The sequence below is a fragment of the Mesoplodon mirus genome (genome assembly GCF_964341445.2).
Source record: "Mesoplodon mirus genome assembly, chromosome: 13".
In the NCBI taxonomy this organism is placed as follows: domain Eukaryota; kingdom Metazoa; phylum Chordata; class Mammalia; order Artiodactyla; family Ziphiidae; genus Mesoplodon; species Mesoplodon mirus.
This window is the reverse complement of record NC_138989.1, coordinates 9,375,345-9,402,218: the sequence shown is the minus strand read 5'-3', so window position 1 is coordinate 9,402,218 and position 26,874 is coordinate 9,375,345. Positions and strand designations below refer to the sequence as shown.

The following is a 26,874-nucleotide window of genomic DNA, read 5'->3' as shown; positions in this document are numbered from 1 at the left end:
TTCTAGAAAGTTCTATACCAACAATTATTCTCACTTGCTTTTATGTGCAAAGAGCAATTTGTCTGAGGTCACCAGCTTGCAAAAGGCAGTGCTGAGACTGGAAGCCCCCATATCTATCTGACTTCACAGCCCAAGTCCCCAACCTCCGTACCACCCTGCTTCTAGCTGTTGCAGTCTCAGGAAAAGTCTGGAAGGCCAGTCCAAAGACAAGCAGGGATCTGCCACAAAGAATCCCTCCACTCCCCTGGGACCAGGCCACTGCCGGCTTGGGGCTACAGCCCTCATGAGGCCAGGCCAGGGCCCCAGCTGGCCCAAGCACCACATCCTCTTCCTTAGCCACCTGGCCACAGACCAGAATTGCTGAATCTGTCCCCTTCTCCCCACTCTACCCTGTGTCTCTGGTCCACACCCTCATCACCACTCACTGGATGGTACAGTAGACCCCTCAGCACAAGTCTCCCATTTCCTACAGCCCACTCTCCTCAGAGTGACCTTTTCTAATGCAAAACTTGAACAAGCCACTCCTTTGCTCAGAACCGTTCCAGGGCTCCCCATGGCACTGCAGATAAAGCCAGTCCTCCTCCCACCTAAGCCAGCCCCTGTTTACCTGCCCAGACTTCTCTTCCATCTCTCTCCCTCTTGTCACCCACTCATCTGCCACCTGGCCTTACCTGGCTCCTCTAGCACGCCAGCCTCCAGGCCTTAACCCTTGCTGCCCCCCTCCTACCTGGTGCTCTCTTCCCATTTCTCTTTACTCAGATCTTCCTTGACCACCACTGAAATGAAATGATCTTGTTATTTTTCCTCAGAGCTTCCTCACAAGACTTTGCATGCTTTATAATCATATGCCTTGTTTTTCCTTCACTGCTTGCCTCCTCCGGACCAGAATGTATACTCTATGTGGGCAGGAATCTTGTCTCTGTCAATAACAGCTTCATCCCTGATGCCCAACGCAGTGCCTGGCACACAGTGTGGGCTCAACCGTTTGTTGAATGAATAAATAAAATGACCAGAAGCAATACCCTCCATAATGAACCTTCCATGCATTCAACCTGCTCACTGGCCCACTTCCACACCATAGTTTTGAAAATCTCAGAGGACAGGGCTGGAAATCCCAGCTCCCCCTGGTGGTAAAATGCCTTTGCCACCCCCTGGCTATCGCCGGGACTCCCTTTGTCTCCTCCCTTCTTCTGTGCTGTTACATTGAGCAAAATTTCTCCATTGGCAAATAAATGCTTTTTCCATCAATAACCATGGATGACTAAATCAAACCTTTAGCTGCTGTTCTTATCTCTTAAACAGATCCATGGATTTCCCAACTAATCAGAAGTGAATCAAACACTGCCATTTGAGGTGGGAGATAATCTGGTCAATTTCTTCCAGGAGGAGGGATCAGGGTAGGAATTTGCTTATGGTCCCCCAAAAACAAACACTCTTGTAAATAAAGCCGGCCTCCATCCTGTCTCCACAATGCTACTCTTATTGAGTGAGTCAGGTGTTTGGCTGATTAAAAATTGATCCATTTCAAAATCTAATCAACAGAATAGGATTCTTTCATACGTTATCAAGAGAGCTGCTGACATCGAAAACCAAACCTGTTATTAACCCATGAACTCCGATGACCCGCTGCTCGCTGCTCCGCGGGACCGTAAATTATTCAGTGGTCCAAGACCGGGGCTGGCGAGCCTGATGGATTTAGACGAGGGCGCAGTCCAGGGGGTTCAGGTCAATGGCGTGGCCCCATCGGTCCCTGGGGGCTGGGTTCCAGACACTCAGGGTTTTCGTATCATGACTGTGAATACATTACCCCTGTCCACCTGGGCTCTGCCATGGCTATGCCTTTGACAGAAAAGCCTGTCTCAACTTCCCAAGTAGGGAAGGCAGGCTGGCCCAGGCCTCAGGGAGCTGCAGGGCTGGGGAACAACATTATCCCTAAATCTCAAGTTAATAAATTATTTTCTTTGAACTACAGAAAAGGAAAAAATAAACAAAGACAAGGGGGAGCCTGGGTGCATTTTGCAAACAGTTAGGAACAGGCAATACAGTCAGTTCAAATATTTTACCTCCTCATGCAAGGAAGAGCTCTGTTGCAATGGGACTGTTTAAAAGAGGAGATGAAAAAAGCCAGCCATTGGCTGTTTATGTGTCTGGCGGGACCCAGAGGGGCCATGGGCTTTCTGCCAACTTCTGGACTCTTTGACCTTGAATTAAAGCCTCATTAAGAGTCATATCTTATAAAAACAAGAGCAGAGCAAATAAAGGATTTTTTAAAAGGACACATACCCACGCCAAAGTTTCCATCCTGCTAAGCAAGCAGGAAATCCAGTGGCAGCAAAGGCTGTACTTGGCATTATTTTGGGGCCCGTATTCCACCAGCTGAACTGATTAGAAAGAAGGATTTAGGGGGGAAAATGTAAGAGTCTCAGGCAGGGTTGGAAGGAGACGGGAAACTGGGATAAGAAATCTGGACCGTCTGCCAAGTGATAAAGGGGACTGAGGCAAGTCACTTCCTTGTTCTGAACAAGGAGACCCCAGAGGAGTGTAGATGCCATCATGGGCTCCTCGGAGCAGTTGCTGGGAGAACCAGCAAGGCTCTGTGGGCTATGCAGGCAAACAGGGTCAAATCCAGGCTCTGCACTTCCTGGCTATGTGAGCTTGAGAAAGTGACTCAATCTCTCTCAGCCTTGGTTTTCTCACCCATCATATGGGAATAACAAAACAGCTATGTATTTTAAGGTAATCTTTGAATGGGAGGCACATGGGAATTACTCAAATGCTCAACGAATGGCATCTGTTGTTTTTGTTGTTAATATTATTGCTATGATTATGCCAGGCGTTCTGCACTCCTTGGAGGAGTATGATAAAGTTGGTGGTAAATCAGCACCCTCCTCAACTGCACTATCCCAACCCAAATGCTGAACCTTCATAAAAATAATGATTGTGACTTTCTTCTCCAGCACACCAGGCTTTAGTGGGAACCCCAGAAAGTACCTATACAATGTGTTTAAGCTTGAAGGCCCAGGTCCTGGGTTCAAATTCCAGCTCTGCCACTTGCTGGCTATGTGACTTTGGGAAAGTGAATTCACCTCTCTGAACCTCAGCTTTCACAACTTCTAAAAAATGGGATGATTATAATATGGATCTCATGGAACTAAACTCACTTATTAGCATAATTCCTGGCACATAGTAAACCCTCAATTAATGCTGGTTATTATCATCATCATCATTATTATTCAGACTCAGTTTTCTACTTGATCAAGTGATTATTTTGTTCATTTACTAGTGAAACTTGAACCTGGCAGGCGCCTCATGCAGAGTGACCCTGGGCAACTCACTCCACCTGTCTGATTCCTAACCAACAAGGGTAAATAATGAAAACTATAAACTCCAAAAGACAAGGCTCCCATCTGGCTTGGTAACAATACTATTCCCTCAGTCTTCAGAACAATGCCCAGGCTACAACAAGCACTTAAAGAAAGAAAGAAAAAGCACTAATTAAACATATTTGCTTGATGAGTTATTTCCCAGAAAATGTCTGTGCCCAGCACAAGCTGTCAGCACCAAATGGACGTACAAGGAAGGTGAACACCTCCCTCCCCAAACCCAGACCCAAACTCTGAAGACCCCCTTGCTGCTAGAGGAAGCACCTGGCCCACACCAGCCTAAACAGCCTGGACACTTCAGCTCTGCCCCAGAGAGCATGCAGGAGGTCAGAGAGAGGCTGTCTCCCCAGCCAACAAACTCTTACAGACCACCAGGAATCCTCTCTTAAATAATAATATATTTATAAATCTGAGGCCCCTTCTGACCTCTTCTCAAAGCAAAAGCATCCTCTGAAGGCCCCGGGACATGATCATATTGATCTTGTCTGGGCTGTAATTTCGTGGCTTTGAGTTGAGCAGACAGGGTCGGCCTGCCCAGCTGGCTGCGGCCTGGTGGCTCCGGGGTGCCCAACAGCAGCTGGGATGAAAAAGAAATCAGATCTATCCTCCAAAGTTGGGGAGAGCAGCTGCTGCAGGCCAGGCTAAGGGCGGGGACAGGAGCTGTTGGCGGACATCTCCTCCTGCCCTCAGGCCTGGCCTGGCAGCCTCTGAAGGCCCACGGGAACGGAATGAATGGACCATGAGTCCCTGAGGCTCTGGTCAGGCAGGGACATAGCGAGGGGTGCAGTTCTGAGTCCAGGCCCTGCCCCTTGGCCAGGCTGGACCTTACCTGGCCAGATGGTGGAGTCTCAGGAGGCCACAGGCCTGGGCCCAAGGGGCACTGTGCCCCCAACAGCGACAGTCAGAACCTGGCAGACACTTTGAGCTGAGACAAGTTCTCAGGCCAGCCAGGCCCTCCCTGCTGCTGAGGCTGCCGTCTACTGTTTACCCGCCGCCTGTTTTCCTCATGATAGGGCTTCCAAGAAGTGCAGAAATAAATCAATGCAGCTGGTCCTGGTGCCCACTGCCCCCACCTTTCTCTCCCGCTGCCAAAGTTCAGTGCCGCCTCCTGTAAAGCTGGGGTGGGCTCTGAGCTGGGCTGAGGGGCAGCCGGAAGTAGAGAACCCCCCCTCCCCTGCCCATGCTGGAGGCCTTGAGCAGAGGTGTCCCAGGAAAGGCCAGTCAAGGCCAACCCTTATCTTCACCCGCAGGAGAGAAGTGACCAGGCAGGGAGCAGCAAGGAAGAGTTTTCCCTGCCCCACCTTCCACACAGCACATCACAAACACAGGAGAGTAGGAGTTCACCCTGAAGCCTTGGCTCTGAGTCACCTGGGGCCTTGGTTAAAAATTCAGAGTCTCAACCCAGCCTTGGGGACTCAGTTTCAAGAGATCTAGGTGGGGGCCAGGATTGGGCACTTTAACAAGCCCCTAGGTGATTCAGCTGAGGAGCCAAGTTTGGGAAACCATGTTTGCGTGCTAAGATGCAACTTCCAGAATGTTCAGCACTGCGACACTCAGAAGAGACAAGAACTGGAATTAAGAGGATAGCTAGATAAAATACAGGACACCCTGATCAATCTGAATTCAGATAAACAACAAATATTTTTTAGTATAAAAATCTCAGGGCTTCCCTGGTGGCGCAGTGGTTGAGAGTCCACCTGCTGATGCAGGGGACACGGGTTCGTGCCCCAGTCCGAGAAGATCCCACATGACGCAGAGCAGCTGGGCCCGTGCGCCATGGCCGCTGAGCCTGAGCGTCCGGAGCCTGTGCTCCACAACGGGAGAGGCCACAACAGTTAGAGGCCCACGTACTGCAAAAAAACAAAAAACAAAAAACAACAAAAACAAAAAAACAAAATCTCAAATACTGCATGGGATATACTTATATTAAAAATTAATTGTTGTTTACCTGAAATTCAAATTTAACTAGGCATTATTATCATTTTTTAGATTTTGCAAAATCTGGCAGCCCAAACTGAAAACAATTTACCATTCCACACCAAAGAACTACTGACATAAACCACAACTCATCCACATCAGAGAATATTTATGGCCACTAAAATGGATAGTAGCAGTCAGCACAGCACTTGCCACATGCCAGGCCCTCCCTCTTCCACGTGTCTCACATTAATGAATTCAAGTAATCTCCAAATAACAGAGGCCAGCACCATTATTGTTCCTGTTTGACAGAAGAGAAAACTGAGGCACAAAGAGGTGAAGTCACTCAGCCAAAGCCACAAAGCTAGAGAGAGGCAGAGCCACGGATTAAACGAAAGGAAGTCAGATTCCAGTGTTAAGTACAGATTTAATCACTTTACTGCTCTGTAATGGAAGAATAAATGATAAAAGATACACTAGACCATGTAATCTAGCGTAAGGTAGAATAATACTTACACCTGATTTCATTCCATAAAATTTATATATAAATTATAAATAAAGGCATTAGAAATGGTTAGAAGGTCACACACAGCTGGCAGAAGTACAAACTGGTACAATCACTTTGGAAAAACACCTGGCATATACTATACTGAAGCTATGCAAATAACTCCCTGTAACCCAGTAATCCATTCCCTGATATGTACCGTGGGTCTCCACCAGAGGTGATTTTGTCTACCCCTGAGGGGACATTGGGTGATCCCTGGGGACCCTTTGGACTGTCACAACTTGGGGGATGCTACTGGCACCTAGTGGGCAGAGGCCAGGGATGCTGCTAAACATCCTCCAATGCTCAGGACAGCGCTCACCACAAAGAACCATCCAGTCCTAAATGTCAACTGTGCCAAGATCAAGAAACCCTGATTTATACTCAAGAAAAACACATGCACCCGTGCACCCAAGAGACACTCGGGAACCAGTGTTCCTAGAAGTGCTGTTGGTAGGAGCCCCAAATTGGAAGCCACCCAAATGCCCATCAACAGGAGAAAGGATGAATAAATTGTGATCTCCTCACACAGCAGAATGCTAAATGGGAACGGGAATGAATGAACTGCAGCTACACACAACAACGTGGGTGAATCTCAAGAACATAACATTGGTGAAAGAAGCCAGACGCAAAAGAGCACATGCTAGGTGATTCCTTTTACGTAAAGCTCACAAAGAGGCAAAACTAACGCGTGCTGTTAGGAGTCAGGATGGGTCACCCCTGGGGCAGGGGTTGGCAGTGATAGGAGGGGCTTGATGGGGCTTCTGGGGTGGGGGACAGGGATGTTCTATTTCTTAATCTGAGTGATGGTTCCATGTTTGTGACAAGTCGTTGAGCTGAACACATATGATCCATGTCCTTTTCTGTATGTTTGTTACAAAAAGTCTAAAGAGATCGTGATAAAAGGTTTATCTCAGAAGCGGGTGATTTTTATTTTCTCCTTTTTGCTTATTTGTTCTTTCTACAATTTCCATGTTGAACGTGTCTTACTTTAATGAATGAGGTCAACAGCAAATACGTTTGTTTATTCATCAAAAATTTGCTGACCCCTGCGATGTCATCCCTAGCATGGGGCCCTTGGGGTGGCAGTGCAGGGAGGTGAGGGCATCCCTGCCCTCAAGGAGCTCACAGTCTTGGTGGGGGTAGGGAGAGGATGTAACTATTGTACAACCCAGGTCTGGGTCACAGCCAGCCAGCAGTCGGGTATTTCAACTGTCCAGTACAGCGTTTTAATCAAGTTGATTTCCCTGCTGCAGGGCCAGATAGCCTCAGCTGTCCGGCACCCCTGCTCCCCTACCAACCTTCCTCCTGCTTACCCAGAGCTGAATCCATCACTGATGTTACCTGCCTGCCCCTGTGTTCATGAAAGTTTGCCATTCCCCTAATTAGATCCTGCAATCAGCACTGTACTATGATAGAAAGATGGACAAAGGATCATAGGAACAAAGGAAACAAAAAATGTATAGGGATGAAGAGGCTGGGGGGTTGGGGGACTTGCTTTTGACAGGAACACAAACACACACGGACAAAATACCGCTACATAAATAAAGCAGGTTTTATTTGTGACCAACCTTGGGGTTGAGGGGTTATCAACCAAGAAGTCTTAAAGAGAGGTGATGGGCCATTTGAGAAGGTCAACCAGGGTGAATCTGGAGAAGTGAGCAGCAGCTAAACCTTACTGAGCACTTACTATGTGCCAGGCAGCATGTTAAGGAAGTGCTTTACCTGTATTGTCTTCACTAAACCCAATGACCCCACTGGACAAATGGGAAAACTGAGGCTCAGAGAAGTGACAGGGTTGGCTCACTCAGGATGAAAGAGCTGGGATTTGAACTCACACGGAGCCTGACTCCAGAGCTCTGTTCTTAATCATGAGATTTCCCCCCCTCCCCTCCCACAGGAGAGCCACGGCGGCACCATCAGCACCCCTTCTCCTCTCCTCTCAGGGGTCTGCCTGGAGCTACCAGACCCCTGAGGAGGCACACAAGTCAGGAAAGAAGGGAACAGAGTTGAACTGGGAAAGGCAGAGCAGGTGAGCTCCAAAGCATTGCTGCAGGGCCCTGCTGGGAACGCAGTTGAAAATACCAGCTGCTCCAAACAGCATCGCCTTTAATCTCTTCAGAAAATGGATGCTGCTACTGGGTCCCCGGAGAGCCCAAACTTTGGGCTGAAGGCTTTCTGGAAAAAAGCTGTTGCTGGGTGTCTCCACAGTCACCCCGTGTGACGTCTGACACTCCACCGCAGCACTGGCTGACAAGCGTCTTCAAAGGACAGAAATCGGCAGCTTTGCAGTCTTTTCATACAGATGTCATTCACCCACAGGAAGCGCTCTCCCCGTGCATTGTGAGAGTTATTTTGGTTTAAGGAAGCCAACCCCAGAGCAAATCCAAGAAAGAAATCAAAGAAAGGGAGGGAAAAAGAGCAACTCTGGCAAAAATGAGAAAAAGTGGCATTTGGGTAAACTGCACACAAAACAATCTTTTCCAAGATGATCTTTTATGAGATCAAGGATGAGGGGGGAGAACTGTGCTGAAAGTCAGCAGGTGTAGTGGGCTCAGGAAGATGTATGGGGCTTTGTGGGTGTCTGTGGGCCATGTTTAAAGAGTAGGCAAAACCCATTCTCAATGAGCCAGACTTGCTGGGCTTACAAGTGACTGGGGGGAAGGGTAGGTGATCCCTGCTAAGGGGTCCACATGGGCTTCTCTGAAGAAAATCTGAGACCCAAAGGGAGAGAACATCCCACATCTCCTGATGCTCCACGTGGGAGCTTATTTCTCTGGGTGGTTTACTGACACAACTGTGGCTGAGGCACTGCCCAGCCCCTCTCTGAAAGTTCCTGTGGAAAGGGTACGTTCAAAACCCCGCAGGCAGGACTTCCCTGGTGGCACAGTGGTTAAGAATCCGCCTGCCAGTGCAGGGGACACGGCTTTGATCCCTAGTCCGGGAAGATCCCACATGCCGTGGAGAAACTAAGCCCGTGTGCCACAACTACTGAGCCCGCGTGCTGCAACTACTGAAGCCTGTGTGCCTAGAGCCCGTGCTCCGCAACAAGAGAAGCCACCGCAATGAGAAGCCCACGCACCACAACGAAGAGTAGCCCCTGCTCGCTGCAACTAGAGAAAGCCCGCGCACAGCAATGAAGACCCAATGCAGCCAAAAATAAATAAAAATTAAAAAAGAAAAAAAAGATCCCACATGCCACTTGGTGCAGCCAAAAAAATTTAAAAAACAAAAACCAAAACGGAAGGCAGTGCAATTCTGCCCAGAGCTGTGTCCTGGCACGCCGTGTGGCCTCCCTCTGTCCCCTCCTCCTCTGAATGATGTTTTTCAAACAACAGGGTACATCCTGCACCACCTGGCATGTCTGCACCAGACCAGGTGGCAGATGTGGCATGTGTCTGGTTCACCTTGTAGAAATTTGGCCATGCAGAATGGACTGGCCGAGAGTTTCCAGAATGCTGTGTAGGGAGAACTGTTTTGGGGGTATTTCTGATTGTAGGTGGTAGAAATTTAATCAAGGAGCTTAACCCCCTACCCAAAAAAAAAATCCAAAAAACAAACACAAACAAACAAAAATAACAAAGTGGGCTCCCGTGAATAAACTATTAAGAGACAGAGAAGGTGGCCTCTGGGATGATTCAACCAGAGTCTGTCTCTTTCCATATCCTGACTCAGCCTCTCCTTACAGGCTGGTTTTACTCTGTCCCCATGAGGCTGTCTGCAACCCCAGCTACAGGCAGCTCTGGGCTTCCTTCCTTGAAGCATCTCAGCTACAGAGAAGAGAGACTCCCCTCTATGCTTCAACTGAAAAATCATGGGGACACTCTAATTGGCCCAGCTTGAGTCATGTGATGTCCCCTTGAGTCATGTGACCAATCACCTTAGCCAGGGGGATGGAGTACTATGATTGGCAGCTCCCCCTCCTTTCTGGGTTGAGTCACATGACTGAGGGGAGGAGGTGGGAAGCAAGATAAGGCCACCACAGGAATGGTGAGGAGCAGGGGTATATCTGCTACATGCTGAGCAATGGTATCTGGCTGCTGCCTGATTTTGTCATCCCATGAGCGCCCAGCCTGACTTCTCCTAGTCCATTATCATGAGAGACAGACTCACAACAGCCATTTGGATCACAAATAGGAACATCCATTGGGCACTCATCAGGTACCAGGCGCTCTGCCAAGTGGCTTCCATGAATAATCTCATTGGATCCTTAGAGCAACCCTCTGTCATCCCATCTTACAGTCGGAGAAGCTGATGCTCAGAGAGGTACAGGGGCTCACCCAGGATCACACAGCTTGTAAGAGGGAGAGCTGGTTGTTGAAACTGACTCTAGTAGACTTCAAAGCTAGTGTTCTTTTTTTTTTTTTACTGAAGTATAGTTGATTCACAACGTTGTGTTAATTTATACTGTACAGCAAAGTGATTCTGTTATACATATATATATATATATACATTCTTTTTCATATTCTTTTCCATTATGATTTATCACAAGATATTGAATATAGTTCCCTGTGCTATATAGCAGGACCTTGTTGTTTATGCATTCTCTATATAATCGTTTGCATCTGCTAATCCCAAACTCCCAATCCATCCCTCCCCCACTCCTCCTCCCCCTTGGCCACCACAAGTCTGTTCTCTATGTCTTTGAGTCTGTTTCTGTTTCATAGATAAGTTCATCTGTGCCATATTTTAGTTTCCACATATAAGTGATATTGTATGGTATTTGTCTTTTTCTTACTTCACTTAGAATGATAATCTTCAGGTCCATTCATATTGCTGCAAATGGCATTATTTCCTTCTTTTTCATGGCTGAGTAGTATTCCATTGTATATATGTACCACATCTTCTGTATCCATTCATATGTAGATGGACGTTTAGGTTGCTTCCGTGTCTTAGCTACTGTAAATAGTGCTACAATGAACATTGGGGTGCATGTATCTTTTCAAATTATAGTTTTGTCCAGATATATGCCTAGGAGTGGGATTGCAGGATCATACAGCTACTCTATTTTTAGTTTTTTGAGGAACCTCCATACTATTTTCCATAGTGACTGTACCAATTTACATTCCCACCAACAGTGTAGGAGGGTTCCCTTTTCTCCACACCCCCTCCAGCATTTGTTATTTGTAGACTTTTTAATGATGGCCATTCTGACTGGTGTGAGGTAGTACCTCATTATAGTTTTGATTTGCATTTCTCTAATAATTCAAAGTTAATGTTCTTAATATTGACCTCATTCTGACCCCCAGAGGAAAACACTTAAAGGAGTCAAGCTCCCCTAGAGAGGCACAAGGGGATTTACATGCTGGGATAGAGGAAGGTCCCCAGGTACAGTGACCACAGAATGGCAACCTCTAGCACAGAGATCCTTGTCACCTGTACAGAGCTAAACCCCGTTCATCACTCACCCAGGGCCTGGCACCAGTGGGTACTCAACAAATGTTGGATGAACTGGATCCAAGCCCTGGGAAAAGTTAGGATGGAGAGACTCCCCAGGGGGTATTTGGACTCTGGTCTCTGTGACCAGGGAGTGACACTCCCTGTGACCAGGGAGTGACAAAGTGGGCCCTGACTCCAGGGCAAGTGACAAGTGTCAGATCACATGAGAAGCAGAGGAGCTGCCAGACGTTCTAAAGAAGAATCCCGAAGGAGAAACTCAACCCTCCACTACACTGAAAGGACTTTCTGTCTAGCATTATGAGAGACAAGATAACCTGAAAATGCTCACACTACAAAACACCCAGAAATAATGGATAAAATACACCAACATCCTTTAAATATACAGGTCAGTTCAGTAAGAAAGTAAGAGAAGTTCTCAAGGGTCATAACTAAAGAGGAAACAAAATCAAACTGCTAAATATGTGAGCTGATACTTCAGTGCCCTTGGCAATGAAACGGTGGAACAGGTGCCCATCTTAGTAGTCCAGAGCCCTTCACCCTCAGTGAGAGTGGGTCAGAACACGTCTATCCACTAACACAGAAAGAAAAGAACAGTAGAATTTGATCTATCTTGGCCCTGCCTCTAGATTGGAAAACCAAAAAGTAGTCTTCCCTGGTAATTCATAACCACAGGTCTGCCCTCACATGGGTTTGGAGGTCAATTTTATACTACCCTTCAAGTTCTCAGACTTGTGTACACCAGCACCACCTGGATACACAGATTGCTGGGCTCCACCCCCAGAATTCCTAATTCAGAAGATCTGGAATGGGGCCCAAGAATTTTCATGTCTAAGTTCTCAGGTGCTTTTGGTCCAGGGACCACACTTTGAGAACTACTGCTGTCAGCCAAGCAATTAGCATTTAAAAAATTCATTCTCTCTAGTAATACCCCTGGACATTAAGCAAAAGCGAATACAAAATCTCTCTAGAGCAGGAGTGAGCAAACTATGACCTGTGGGTCCAAATCCCACCCGCCTGCAGGCCAAATCCAGCCACACCCATTAGGTTACTTACTTCTGGCTGCTTTTGTTGCACAACAGTGGGAGCTGAGTTGTTGTATTAGAGACCACAGCCTGCAAAGCTAAGAATATTTGTTATCTAGCCTTTTACAGAATATAGCTGGCCAACTTCTACGCTAGAGGTAATCCAGGCCACAGAAAATTACCAGAGATTCAATCCTACTATAGATGAGCTTTCAATCCAAAATTACAAAACACCTGGGGAAACAGTCTACTCTGTGTGAGAATCAATACACACAACACACAGCTAGCAAGATCAGATCTAAAAACTTCAGGTAAAGGAATTATTATATACAGACTATAAACATAACAGAGGGGCAGAGCCTACACTTAGCAACTCTTAGGTCTTCAATCAAGTGGGGTCTACCGTGTGCCAAGCTTTGGGCCAAGTGTTTTACATGGTCCAAATCCTTTTCACATGAAGAACTCCACACCAAGTATGAGATCAAGGCTCAAAGATGTCTCTTCACTTGCCTAACTTTATACAGCAAATATGAAAGAGAGCCAGGATGAAACCCAGTTCTAGAAGGTTCTAGAGCCTATGACTCACTTCCACTCCACAACAGGGTGATCTACAGTAGGGATTGGGAGTTCTTAACTTGGAGTACCTAGCTAAATATGGAGGACCCAACAACCCCCTGAAACTACAATATATGCAAAATGCTGTGTGTCTCTAGCATAGAGAGGATCCATAGCTTTCATCAGATTCTCAAAGCTGAAGAAGCCCAGAGATAGATCCAAATGCAAACCTTCTCTCCACACCATACCAGAACCCTGTTAATAACTAACATTTCTTGTGCACAATGCCAAACACCATTTGAACTTTGTAAAAATATGCTTGTTTAGATCCCACACAATCCCACACAATCCTATGAGGAAGTACTTTTATCATCCCCATTTTACAGATGAGAAAACTGAGGCCACAGAGGGGTCAAGTAACTTGCCTGGGGTCCCACAATTAACAAGTGGCAGAACAGGGACCTCAGAGTGGAATCTACTCACCTGAACACTTAACTCCTGCCACACTGCCTCCTGCTGCCTGTAGTAAGCAGCCCTCCAGTTCTGAAAGCAATCACTTGTCTATACACGTTTGGAGGGCCTGGGGTCTTTCCTGTCTACCCTGGAGCCACTTCTACATGCACAAAAAACAAGAGGGTACTTCTACCCTCATTTCAGAGCAAACCTCCTTCCTAATCCCAATCTTCATGTCCAGAAGAATATTTCAAGGCCAGTCAGACATGAACAGGACACTTCTTGGAGTGTAAGCATTCCTCTGTCCCCCACCACCTTGCCTGGCGCTGGCCTAGACACCAACTACCTACTTGGCTGCTGTCTTGCTCCTCGCCAAAACACACATTTACCCAATTTTTCAGAATGAGCAATATTTACTCAACAGCCCAGAATGGCTCATATGGAACTATTAAACCCCACTGCCTCAGTCTGCAGCTCGGAGCGCGATAATGAATCCGTATTTTGGAGCGATTACGATGCTAATAAGAATGTGTGAGGCACAGAATATCACTGTGCAGGGGCAGCCGCCAAATCCCCTGGACTCCCTGCCTCCCAACCTCTCTCTCGGGAATTCCACCATCCCAGAAACCAGCCTGCTTGAGAACCTCCAGCACCCCGCACCCCCAGGCGGGCCACGCCTGAGTTATCGGAACACAAAGCAGATGAGAAACAGAAGCCTACCATTTTGCAGAGGGTGGGCCCCGCTATGCCAGCCCTCGTCCGGGATGTGGAGAGCAACGGTGCCTCCCTCCTGACGGCCCTGAAGGCCCCAGAGCCCCCTATTCTGGCGGGGCCTAGAGTTTCAGCACAGCATTTCACAGACTCAAACACGCACAAATATTGGAGAAAAAATACTTGCTCCCTCAGGCTTCATGCCTGAAGCAATGTTGGATTTGGTGTTTTTTGGGTTGTTGGGTTTTTTTTTTTTTTTTGATCTTTCTCTTTTCACAAGCCCCTAGGTAAATAATAACTGGCAGAAAGGAAGCATATATTTGAATGTGGTAAGGCCCTCCCCTGCCCCCCTCCCCATCTGCCCAGGAAAAATGGCTCTATTCCTGTCCCTACCTTGACCTGCTCCATCCTACATACTGATGAATTTTCTGGATGCCTGGAAAGGTCAGGCATGCACTTTCCAGCCAGGGGACAGTGATGGGTACATCTGAGTCTTCTTGTCTAGCCACTTCTCTCACCCTAGGCTCCAGGCCCTCAAACCCCTCCAATTCTCCTCTTTCACCCCTCCAATGCCCCCTTCACCCAGTAACGGTTCCCCTCTGTTTCAGGATAAAGACCTCTGCAGGGCCTACAAGCCCCATCTGAGCCAACCCTGTCTACCCTCCCCAGTCACACCCTACCTCTCTGCCCCTCACTCTGCTCCAGTAACACTGGCCATATTTCACTTGCTGGAACCAGAGGTGTATCTTCCCACCCCAGGACCTTTGCATGTGTTGCTCCCTTCCTCTGCCTGAGGAAGGAAGAGAGGATGACCACAGCCTCTCTTTACTTGGCTAACTCAGGAGTCCTTCCTTAACTTCCAGATTAAATCTGTTATAACATATACTGTATCATCATTCCTAGCTCATTTCCTCCACAGCCCTTCACAGGGTTTGCAATTTCAAGTATGTGTGATTATTTGATTAATGTCAGTCTCTTTAGGGATTTCACTTCTAAACACTGTGGAGACCATCAGGGCAGAGAGCATGTCTGTGTTGATCACTAGGGCATCACTAGGGCACAGCCTGCGACCCGGCACATAGTAGGTGCTGGATAAATACAGATGACTGATTGGCTGAACGAATAAATCCCTGAGCCCCAGCCCCTCCCCTCCTCTGCTTCCTTAACTGGCTGTTTCTTCACTGAGCTGGACCCCATAGCTTTTCAGGCCTTTTCTACATGGCCCTGTCTTATCTACTGCGAAGTGTCACGTTCACACTACAAGCACCAGATAAATATTTAATCACAATAAAATGTTCATGGACCCTCAACCAGAATGGCCCTGTGCCCTTCCCTTGGCTTGGTTGAGTGTGTGTGTGTGTGTGTGTATGTGTTTGTACACATCTGTATTTCCACACAAGAGTCTTCAACAGAAATGTACACCCCAGCACAGGCAGAAAAACACATACACGTGAATGTGTCCATCACATTCATTCAGCATGAATTAAGTGAGAACCCACTGCATGCCAGGCACGAGTGTTGGGGGAAGAACAGTGAATAAAACAGACCCGCTAGGGGCCACACAAGAGCCTGCTATGTGTTAGCCCCAAGTTAAATGCTTCAGGCAAATTCACTCATCAAATCCCAACAATATTTCCTGTGAGAGAGGCATTGAGGGTCCCCATTTCACAGACAAAGAAGCTGCGGCACAGAGCAGAAAGCACTGGCCTGAAGTTTCACTGATAGGGGCAGAATTTGAACCCAGGTCTACCTGACTTTGGAGCCAGGTTCTTGCCCTTGAGAAAAGGGCCAAAGACATAAAACCAGAAATACAACTTTTTTCCATCACCCCAGTGTTTTAAAAGCAAAAACACCTAGAGATGCCCAGGAACATGGTCTGGCTGAGGGGAGAGTGATCCATTCACTTCAGGGAATATTAGGCCAGTAAAACACTTGTTCTGAAGACAGCAAAATGATGTGGAAAAGGCTAATGTCAGTATTAAGTGAAAAGACCAAGAAATAGAATCAACCATGGTTCTGATGGCAAACCAGGAAGAGTAGACAGAAGCACACTGAAGTGCTAAGCGGGCTGGGTTATTGGCATCTCCTTCCTCTTCTTTTCTCTTTTTAAAACCCTCCACGTGGCAACATGGCTTTCATAAGACAAAATTAATTTTTAAAATCCCTTCTTTTCCTTTCAGTCGCGGGATTCCCTGATAATCTTTCTGTGGCCAACGCCTCCCTCCCTACCCCACAACCCAAAAAGCTTTCCTCAGCTCCTCTGGTCCCCTAACAACTCAGGAATGAAAATAGGTAGGAAAAAGAAGGCAGAGCAAAGGAAGCCATGGTGTTGCTATGTGCAGGGATTCTAGGGATGCAGAACTGGGAAGATGTGTGTGTGTGTGTGTGTGCGCGTGCGCATGGGCGCACCAGTGAGTATATGTGCACGTGTGTGCATGTGACTGCATGTGCATGTGCCTGTGGCTGAGGATGCCATGGGCCTGTGGCTCTCCAAGCAGTCTCACCAACCACAGCCTGGCCTCCACATAGCCACAGTGGGGAAAACTGCCCACCCCAAGAAAGGGGCAGCAGGGAGGGCAACCCAAGGCAGAGAAATAGCAGGTGTCACCACTTGCTCTCTTTCTAAGGTCTTGAGCTCTTCTTGGAGGAAACATAACTGTCATTTCCCTTCATCTTTATCACAGACACCTGGCCATCTAGAGGATTAATTTGATAATAGGGAGGAAGGGGGAGCAGGCGTTAAGCCTCTCTCTCTGCTTCTGAAGGCAGCCGCAGCAGCCTAACTCTCTCCCTGGCTCTCAGAGAAGCAGCCTTGTCTTGTCCACACTTTACAGAGGCCATGGGCTCCAACAGAACCTTCCAGAGTGGGCTGGACCAGAATGGTCCTGAGGGAAGTGGAATTTGCTCCTCTCCGTACCTTCAAACCAAATTCAACCCCTGCTTCCCAATGGGGTCCCGAAAGTTTAGCAGTTGCTCCCCCAAACTTTCTAGGAGCAACAAAAGTGTTGTGCCATCAACAGATGTTTATCGAGCATCTAAGATGTGCCACGCTCTGTGCTTATGACAAGAGTCAACAAGACAGACCCAAATGCTGCCCTCCTGGATCTTAAAATAAAAAAACAAGGCAAGCAATCACAATGAACTGTGATGTAATAATTATGGGGGAAGCCCCCTGATCCTGCCAGGAGGTTCAGGAAAGCCTCCCAGATTAGAGATGTAAAGGATGAGAGAAATCTGTCAGGTAGAGCGATGACAAGAGAGTTCCTGGAAGGGGGAAGAGCATATGCAAAGGTCTGGAGATAAGAAAGCATAAGGCATTTGTGGACCTCATAATAATTAAGTCTGGCTGGGGGAACTGGTGGCAAGGAAGTGTAGCAAGAGATGGAATGGTGGAGGTAGGTGAGGATGGGAGGCGGTGATCACAACAGGCCCGGTAAGCCAAGGTAAAAGGACTTCATCCCCTAAGCAGTCGGGAGCCACTGAAAGTTTTTAAGTGGAGGAGGGGGTGTCGTGACCTGATTTCACTTTTTTATAAAGCTCATTCAAGGCAGAGTTCAGGGTCTTCAACTCTTGGTTTTGACCTCAGAATCAAGCAAGGGTATCTCCATTTGACCTAAGTCACTGCCACCTCTCTGCCATGATTTCCTGGGGATGCATGCCTTCTATACAGAGTCCTCCGACCTGCCAAAAAGCCCATATGAGTTGGGATTGAGGCCTGGGGTTCATACCCTACACATCACCTCTCTAACCCTCAGTCTTGCCATCTGAAAAATGGAGAAAAGACTCAACCTCCCTCCTCCAACTGGGAGGATTAAATGAGCTCATACCTGTCAGGGGCTCAGCGCGGCGCTTGCTGCTGGGAAAGCACTTCATAAATAAGCTACTGAAATGTTTCTTTTCACCCGTTTAGAGCCCCCTTAAGCACTGGGACAGACTTGGAGACCCAGGGCCCACAGGTCCAATTTGATATTTATGAACAGGCAAACCTGTTGTGTGCCCAGCATTTAATTACTTTCAATTTCTTCCCTGCATTTACATCTTAAAAGAATGTTCACAAAACCCAGGTTTCTGGCTTCTCTTGAAAACCCGAACCATCTGCTTAAACCCACTGCAGCACGGCCCCTCAAGCACCCCTGAAGGCATGACCAACATCTTCCACCCAAGCTCCAACTGTCAGACCAGCTGGGGGGTGACCTCAAGGTGGGGAGTTTCCCAGAGCTCAGGGCTAAAGATGCTAAATCTGGGTAGGGGGCAGGCAGGGGAGGGAGGGGCTGCCTGGCAGAGACCACCCTCTGACAAAAAGGCCCCCCCTCACTTGCCGCCCCCAACCCACCTACTCTTTGGTAACATCCCTTCCAAGTTATCCCTCCCTTCCTCCAATATCTAAGGAGCTTTGCCCTCAAAAAAAAAAAAAAAAAAAAATTCCAGCTCTATGCTGTGGCCCTCAAGGCCCTGTGTGATCTGACTCCTGCCATCTCTTAACTCCACCTGCCACCTCCCCAGCTCTAGGAGGCAGAAAGCTAAGACTGGGGGGATCCAGCAAAGTAAGAAGAGGTTGGAAATTGCCCCATTTTGCAGATTGGCATAACTGAGGCATAAATAGGGCCCTCACTGAAATCCAAAAGGTCCAGGAATCAGCCAGTAGTCCTACTCCCTTCACTAGCAGGGCTCAGCTATCTCTGCCTAGCAGTCCCTCAGCAGAGGGGCCCTGGCGTTATCAGGACACTTTCAGGGCATGGTCCTCTCCCACCCACGACCCACCACGCTCAGTGGAGGTCTGCATATTTTTTCAGAAACAAGGCCCGGTTCCAGAAATGGAAAAGTAACCCTCCATCCCCAAAAACCCTGCAGAGGGGCCTCCTCAGCTTATGAGCCGCCTCTCCAGCTGGCCAGCGTGGCAGGTGCCATTATCTGCAAGGATGGAGTAAAACGTCCCCTCGGGCCCCACCCTCTCAGCTGCCCTCCCTCTACCTTCTCTTGTACCTGCAGTTTGAGAATTGCTCTGTCCCTGTCTCTCTCTCTGCTCCTCTACTGTGTTCTCCCTTCCTCCCCAGCCAGGGAAATGGGGGTAAAAAATCTCCCAAGATCCCCAATTTAAAATAAAGTCAGATCCTTTTCTCTCCCCTTCCTCACTACCTAATGACCACACTTGTATGAAGTTGATGCTCTACATAACGAAAAGAGAGGCCTCCTTGGAGAGGGTACAATCAGACAATTTTTAAGATCACGGAGCATTAGACCATTCCCAACTGGGTTTACTAATCAAACAGCCAAATCCTTCATAACCAGCCAATCCCTACAGGGCAATTAAATCCTTCCCCTTTAAAACACTTGCCACACTGTCTGGGGACAGAAAGAAAAATTTGCAAAATTCATTTGATAAATTAGCCAGGGAAAAGAAAGGAGTGAATCAAGCTTTGTTCTTTTCATTTTTTTTTAATTATGGAATTCACAATGCCTGAATAATGTTTAATAAGAACTATGAAAATTCCTAACAGTATTACAACACAACACAAAAGAATTAACCTGGTTACCGTGAAAAATTGCATATTTAATTAAGAACAGAGAGTTCAAAACTATCCAGAGATTTCAAAAGTGCTGTTGCCTGAGGGGCCAAATTACATGCTTCCAGGGCTGCTAACGGAGTTAGCGCGTTCAGTCATTACCCAGGCGTTCCCATTAAGTGACTCTGGGCAGATGACATCAAATTCATTTCAAAAGCACCAGGAACTGAAGCATTCACTTGGGTAGTTTAAGGGAAAGCAACTATCCTGCTGGTACAAATCAGACCCCTTGTTGATAAAGGCAATAATTAAAGAATAATGTTAATTAGCTGCTTTTATTTGAAGGAAAGTATGGTAGTTGGAGCGCTTCCAGGCTGTTGAGGTGGGAGTCGCTCTTTCTGGAATAAGGGGAGGCTGCTGGTGAGAATGGGGAGCCTGGGGGCCCACAGAAAAAGAGAAAGATAGCAGGGGCTGGGGGGGGGCCAAGACAGGGCCAGGTAAGGAGGATGCTGGCCTGGGCTGCTGGAGGCCTGGGTACCCATGTTGGAATCAGCCTGGTCACCCCAAGGCCTTCGAGAGGGCAGCTTGGAAAGCAAGGGAAGATGGTACTGCCAGTATCTTGGGCACTGTCACCATCAGGTCCACTTCCATCATGGCGGACTCTGGCCAATGCAGATCTCCCTGTCATGCCCACTCCCCTCATTCAGCCATCTCTGTCACACCCACTACTCTCACACAACTTCCTGTCACACCTACTCCCCACTTGGCCACTTCCTGTCATACCCACTTCCCTCACACAGCCTCCTGTCTCTCTTCATGGTTTGTCACACTCAGCGCTGAATCACCACCACCATCCTTACTATAGCAGACTGTTGTCCCAAAGACAGCCACCACAATATCTCTCATGCTCTTCCTGCACTATGACCTTGACCTTGACACTCTTCCCATCGAGGGTGGATTTGAACCTGGTCCTTTGTAACTGCCCTTTGAAACTGGGTGGTCCTTTGTAACTGCCTTGACCAACAGAGAAGATGGAAATGACATTAGTGACTTCCAAGGCTAGATCATGAACACCCCTTCACTTCACCTTGCTCTCTTCAGGACGCTCACCCTTGGAATCCAGCCAACATGCTGTGAGGAAGCCCAAAGTAGTCCACACAGAGAGACCACATGGAGAGGGCACATGTTGGTGTTCTGACTGGTAGCTGAGGTCTCAGCTGACAGCCAGCATCAACTACTAGATGTGTGACTTGTCGAGTTACCCCCAAACTTTGAATCTTCCCAACTGAAACCCCAGATATCACGGAGTGATTCAGCTGGGCTCTGTCCTAATTCCTGACTCAGATTCTGACTCACAGTATACATAATTGTTTTACCTAGTAAGTTTTGGGGTGGTTTGTTACACAGCAGTAAACGACTGATACATTAACACAAAGTCACACATTTTAAGAACTGCCCTCATCCCCAACATCTCTCTCTCCTCACAGACCCACTGAAGAGGCCCAGCATGAGAAACAGATTGGTGGATCTGACCACCAGTGACAAGAACTTCTCCCAAAGAAAGCAATAATTAGCCTCTACCTAATGCCTCTTTAGTCAGCTCTCAATAGCCCCCGAGGCCCACAAGCGCTGGCTGTGTGTGGTGACAGGAAGGACTAAAGCAAACCACAGGGTCTAGTGTGGAGGGGAGAGAACACAGGAAGCACCGTAGTGTGGAAGACAAACTGAGACCCCAGTGCAACTGAGGGCTCTTCCAGGACCTACGGCTGGTTCACGGCAGAGCCAGGCTCTGATCCACCTGACTCCAGGGAAGTGGTTTGATTCTCATTAGCAAGGCGCTTAATTAGGGCAGCTCATCAGTATATCCCAGAGAAACAAATTATGCTCTGGCCCAAAGCCACTTACCTGTTAGCAGCTGGGCCAGCCCCAACCCACCAAAGGGGCCATCCTAGGTAGGATGCAAGGGAACATGCACTGATGGGGCAGCTGGGCCAGCTCTAGGGGCTCGGGGACTGGGAACTGGGGGAGCTGCCTTCCCTGGAGCGCCCCACCGTGGAAGCCAAGTGGGAAGCAGGAGCTGGGCCTGGGTTTCTCTCCTCCCCACTCTGGGGAGGCAGAAGGCCTCACCCACCACGAGATGCCAAGATGTTCTGCTCTGCTCAGAGAGTCATTTTTTTCCAGAGATGAATTTCACAAAGTAGGCCATGGGCCGAGGGACCAACCCCCTTGCTTACAGAGGCTGAGGAGAATACCCTCCAAGGGACAGTGCTAGTTCAGAGAGGCTCACAGGCTGCTGGCTCAAGGGGCCCAGGGTCCAGCAACCCCAAGAGGTGAAGGGCAGAAAATAGGCCTGGCTCCTCCCAGAGTACCTGCACGGTCACCAGCTCTGACCTCGGCTCCCGGGACCCTGACACCCCAGCTGCTATCAGCGCCCACTCCCAGGAATCCTGGCCCATATGCCTCCACTCCTGCCCGCTGGCACTGTTCAGTGCGAGCAAGACACCATCACGGTAAGACCTTTACAAGGCAAACGTGCATATACAGTAGCCCTTTCCCAGCTGTACAGTCTCTGCTTTGGGTATTCACAGAAGTAACAAGAGGCAGGAGAGCCTGCAAACGCAGGAGGACCTCCAGAATCAGACTGCCTGACTCTGCTGAGTAACCCTGGGCCAGTCACGTGACCTCTTTGTGCCTCAGCTTTCTCCTTTGCAAAACGGTAATATTAATAGTGTCTACATCATAGAGCTGTTATGGGAATTAAATCAGTTACATGATGGTATTTAGGGAGCACTTAGAGTTGTGCCTGGCACAGAGCCACTCTTGATAAGTGATCAATTAAAAAACAAACAAAAAAACCCAAAAAACAAAACTTCAGCACTCCTCTCATCCCTGAACGGTCATGTAAATTCTGCCCATTTTCTGGAATGGCCATACTGAGACCAGAGAAGGCAGAATCATCTCCACACCCGTCACAAAGTCAGCACAGCTGGTCCCTAGAGTAAGGCCGCTAACTCACATGCCTATGGAGGCTGCACAAGGAGCATCAATGGGACAACTGGGCCCACTGGGGGTTGTGCAAAATGGGAAACCCACTCTCCATTCCCACCCCCATTACACATCTCAGCTGACTGCTGCCCTGTTTGAAATGCAGGCCCAGGGAAGAAAGAGAAGAGAAGCCAGGAACCTGAGTTTTAAAAATGTGACCTCTGATCAGGGCACTGGGCATTCAGCATTCACCAAGTGTCACACCAGTTACTGCAGCTGCAATGTAGAGTAATGAGCTCACCATCTGATGAGGGAGACCAGCAAGGAACCAGGGAGTCACCGGGTGGCCTGAAAAGCAGCCCAGGCCAGGGATGCCCGAGCAGGAGATAGAAGATGGTGCCCAACTCAGCAAAGAGTCAGGGAAGGAGGGCTGGGGCCACCAAAGAACAAGGGGAACAGTATTCCAGGCAGAGGGAAAAGCAAATGCAAAGGCTGCAAAGTATGAGGAGTATGGCAGTTTGGGGATAGGGAAGATATACGGGTTTGGGGAGCAAGAGAGAGAGATGAGGCTAGAGACTATGCAAGCAGCTGGTAGAGTTTTAGAAGCCAGAAATTCCTGGGGCAAAATCCCATCTCTACTGGGGAAAGGCTGTATGTGTATGGGAAGCCTCTGAACTTCTCTGGGCACTTGTGGGTTAGCATGTTGCTCTCACTGGAGCAGATGTGCAGCCCTTGGATGGCCACAGAGAAGCCATTTGGAAAGCACCCCTTGAAGAAAGAGTTCCTTAGCTGTTTGCCTCTGTGCCACAGCCTGAAATCATCACTCCCACTATTAAGATTAGAGGTAACAGGGAGCAAGCATGACAGCAGGTGACAGAATAACATTTATGGAGCTCCTGGTACATGCTAGGCTCCAAGCTAAGCCCTTCACAAAGATTATCTCGTTTCCTCCACACTACAACCCTATGAGGTGACTATTATTGCTACCCCCATTTCACAGATGAGGAAACTGAGGTATGAAAAGGGGCAGTCCCTGGCTGCATCACACAGTGGTGAGAGGGAAGCCAATCTGTCTGTCAGGAACCCCTCTGCCCCTGCACCAAGGTACCAACCTGGGGTCTTCTCCTCTAAGGGATAAAGCTGGGGCTAAGGAGACAGGGCAGGTGCAGCAGCCAATTCTGAGGAGAAGTACCTGCCAGCTGGTAGTGCATTACCCCGAGTTAGCTCTAATGCAGCAAGGTCAATACTTGGGGGGCTGTGCTTAGCTCTGGGGAAATCATTAAATACTACACTAAACTAGTCAAAAAATAAGTGCATGGCTAGGAGACTGAAAGGAGCTGCTGCTTGGGAGCATGAGCACACAAATGTATACACATACACACTAAGGTGCATGCATGGACAATGACATACACATGAGTGCACACACAGAGTCACCCACACATGCATGCAGACACAGAGGCACATGTACAAAGACACTCAGAAGGACACAAAGACATACTCAGACACATACACGTACAGAAACACGCTAATATACACACACAAGGACAGACACACATAAACGTGCAGAGACCCACAAACATACTCAAAAATACACCAAAAAAGATGCAGTGTACACACATACATAAATACAGTCACATGACATTCACATCCATCCCGTTTATTCACTTGACTGATACTTTTTGAGGGCCTACTATGTGCTCAGCCCCCAGCTGCTAGATCCTGGGGACAAGCTGCTTTGTGCCCTCATGGAGCTTAGAGTTCACAGAAGGAGGCGGCAGTTGATCAATAATCAGAGCTGTGTGTGATACCCGCCGTGGTAAGTGCAGTAGAGGTGGGACCCAGCATCTCAAGGGGGAGTGGGGAAGCTGCCCTGAGGAAGTGACATTAAACAAGCTTCCAGGGTGAGGGAGGAGTTGACAGGGGATGTGAGGGAACAGCGTCCCAAGCAAGGGGAGCAGGTAATGCACAGGGGGCTGTGGTGCAGAGGAAAATGAAGAAAGACGTGTAAGTCTGGAACATGGAGGGCACAGCGAATGTGGCTCAAGATCAAGGTCAAGAACAGCAGACAAACTAGAATTAAGCTAGTATAATTCTGAAGGTGATTCTGTTAAGCTACGATGTATACGGTAAACCATAGAGCAACCACCAAAAAAACCCTCAAGAATATAGTTAAAAACCATTAACGAAATTAAAGTGCTACATTAGAAAATATTCACACAATGCTAAAGAAGGCAGAAAAGGAGAAACAGAGGAACAAAAAAAGACATGAGACATATAGAAAACAAAAAGCAAGTTGGTAGATTAAATCCAACTATATCAATAATAATATTAGAGGGCTTCCCTGGTGGCGCAGTGGTTGAGAGTCCGCCTGCCGATGCAGGGGACACGGGTTCGTGCCCCCGTCCGGGAGGATCCCACATGCCGCGGAGCGGCTGGGCCCGTGAGCCATGGCCGCTGGGCCTGCGCGTCTGGAGCCTGTGCTCCGCAACGGGAGAGGCCACAACAGTGAGAGGCCCGCATATCGCAAAAAAAAAATAAAAATAAAAAAATAAAAATAAAAAAAATAATAATAATATTAGATGTGAGTGGATTAAACAATCCCATCAAAAGGCACATTTTCAGACTAGATAAGAAAACAAGATCCAACTACATGCTATCTACAGGAGACACGCTTTAAATTCAAAGACACAAAAAGACTGAAAATAAAAGAATAGAAAAACATATATCATACAAACAGCAACTATAAGAAAGAAAGTAGGAGTGGCTATACAGGTATCAGATAAAATAGACTTTAAAACAAACAAAAATGTTACTAGAGATAAAGAGGGATATTTTATAACAGTAAAAGGGTCAATCCACCAGGAGGATATAACAATTAAACACATATATGCAACCAATAAAAGAGCACCATGACACACGAAGCAAAACTGACAGAAATGAAGGAAGAAATAGATAATTCAACAATAATAGAGACTTCAGTATCCTACTTTCAACAGTGGATAGAACAACTAGACAGAAGATCAAGAAGAAAGCGGAAGACTTGCAATACTATAAACCAAGTATGCAGGGTAGAGACCAGCTGTGCTAAGCCCAGAAGGTCATGCTGGGGCCTTTGCCCCAAAGGCAATGGGGAGCCATTGTAAACGGTTCTTAATAGGTTTTTAATAATCTCACTAACTTCCATGTGTCAAAAAGAGTGGGAGAGGTCAGAGTCAGTACAGGAAAGCAAACTGGGAGACCAAGGTCCAGGGAGAAGTGATGGGGCATGATGGGTTGCTGGGTGGCTAAGTAGATGAATGGATAGATGGAAGGATGTATAATTAGATACATGGATGGATGACTGGATGGATGGATAGATAGATAGATGATGAATGGGTAGGTGGATGGATGAAGTCAGTAGGAATACAAAGTAGACAGCTGGATAAATTGCTGAGTGGGTGGATAAAAATGGATAAGTGAGCAAACTTATGAATGAACAGATGAAATAATATTGGATGGATGGTAGACAGTTGGACACCCAACCCCTGCCAGACTTCCAGTGTGTGGGTGCTCGGAGACTGGACAAAACTAAAGGGTGAGAAATGTCCCATTTATTGTGTACTCCAGCCCACATTCCCAATAATCCCCCAGGTAGACATCCAACCCCTCTTCTACCCAATAGCATCCCCATATATGATGGCCAGGACATGGCTCAACAGAGCACCGGCCTGTGTCCTGTGCTCTGATATCCACACGATCTTAGTCACCTCATCTTTTCATGGTCCTTACTGTTAAGCAACATTTGGTAACATGCTAGAAACCAAACCCACAACCAGAGTGCAAAGAGCCCTTTTCAGAACATAACTCAAGTCCTGCCCCACCACCTTGCACCAGTTCTATTTCTGAGGAGAGGGACACAACACCCCTTGCCCACTGCATACCTGCCACGAGAGGCCTCCAAAACACCAGCTAGCCATTTGCACAAGGGAAGCAACCACCCCCTTCCTAAGGAAGCACAGCTGCCACCTTGCTGGGGGCATCAGGTATGTCCCCATGGAAAACTTCTCCCACCCACCCCCCCGACCTTGAATGACATAGTCCTCAAAACACTTGTACACCCAAAGGCCTCTCAGCACTAAGACCCTCTCTGGGCAGAGATAACACATCAGATTGTCATAGAAGCTCTCTTTTACCTATTTTCCAAACGTTCCCTCCCTTCCTTCACTGTTCCCTATCAGGCGGAACCCAGTGGGAACCAAACATACTCTGGATCCTGTTTCTCCACTGCTTTAAACCCTCAATGTCCTCTCACTTCCCTGAGAATATAATCCAACTGAATACAACCCCCTACCGTGGTCTACAGGGCCTACCTCCCTCTCGGACTTCATCCTGTCCTCTACCCTCCCTTCCTTGACCACCCT

At 47.8% G+C, this 26,874-nt stretch overlaps 1 protein-coding gene across 4 annotated transcripts in view; it reads right to left on the bottom strand.

The window, feature by feature from the left end:
• Positions 1-26,874, bottom strand: part of CUX2 (cut like homeobox 2) — a gene marked incomplete at its 3' end in the record, with an annotated part of 263,117 nt that overhangs the window by 223,400 nt on the left and 12,843 nt on the right. The window contains exon 1 of one of the 4 annotated variants that reach the window (XM_082641211.1): positions 4,213-4,253. The exons of the other annotated variants lie outside the window; for them this stretch is intronic. Of the gene's footprint in view, positions 1-4,212; positions 4,254-26,874 lie in introns of those variants that run through there. 4 annotated transcript variants of the gene reach the window in all.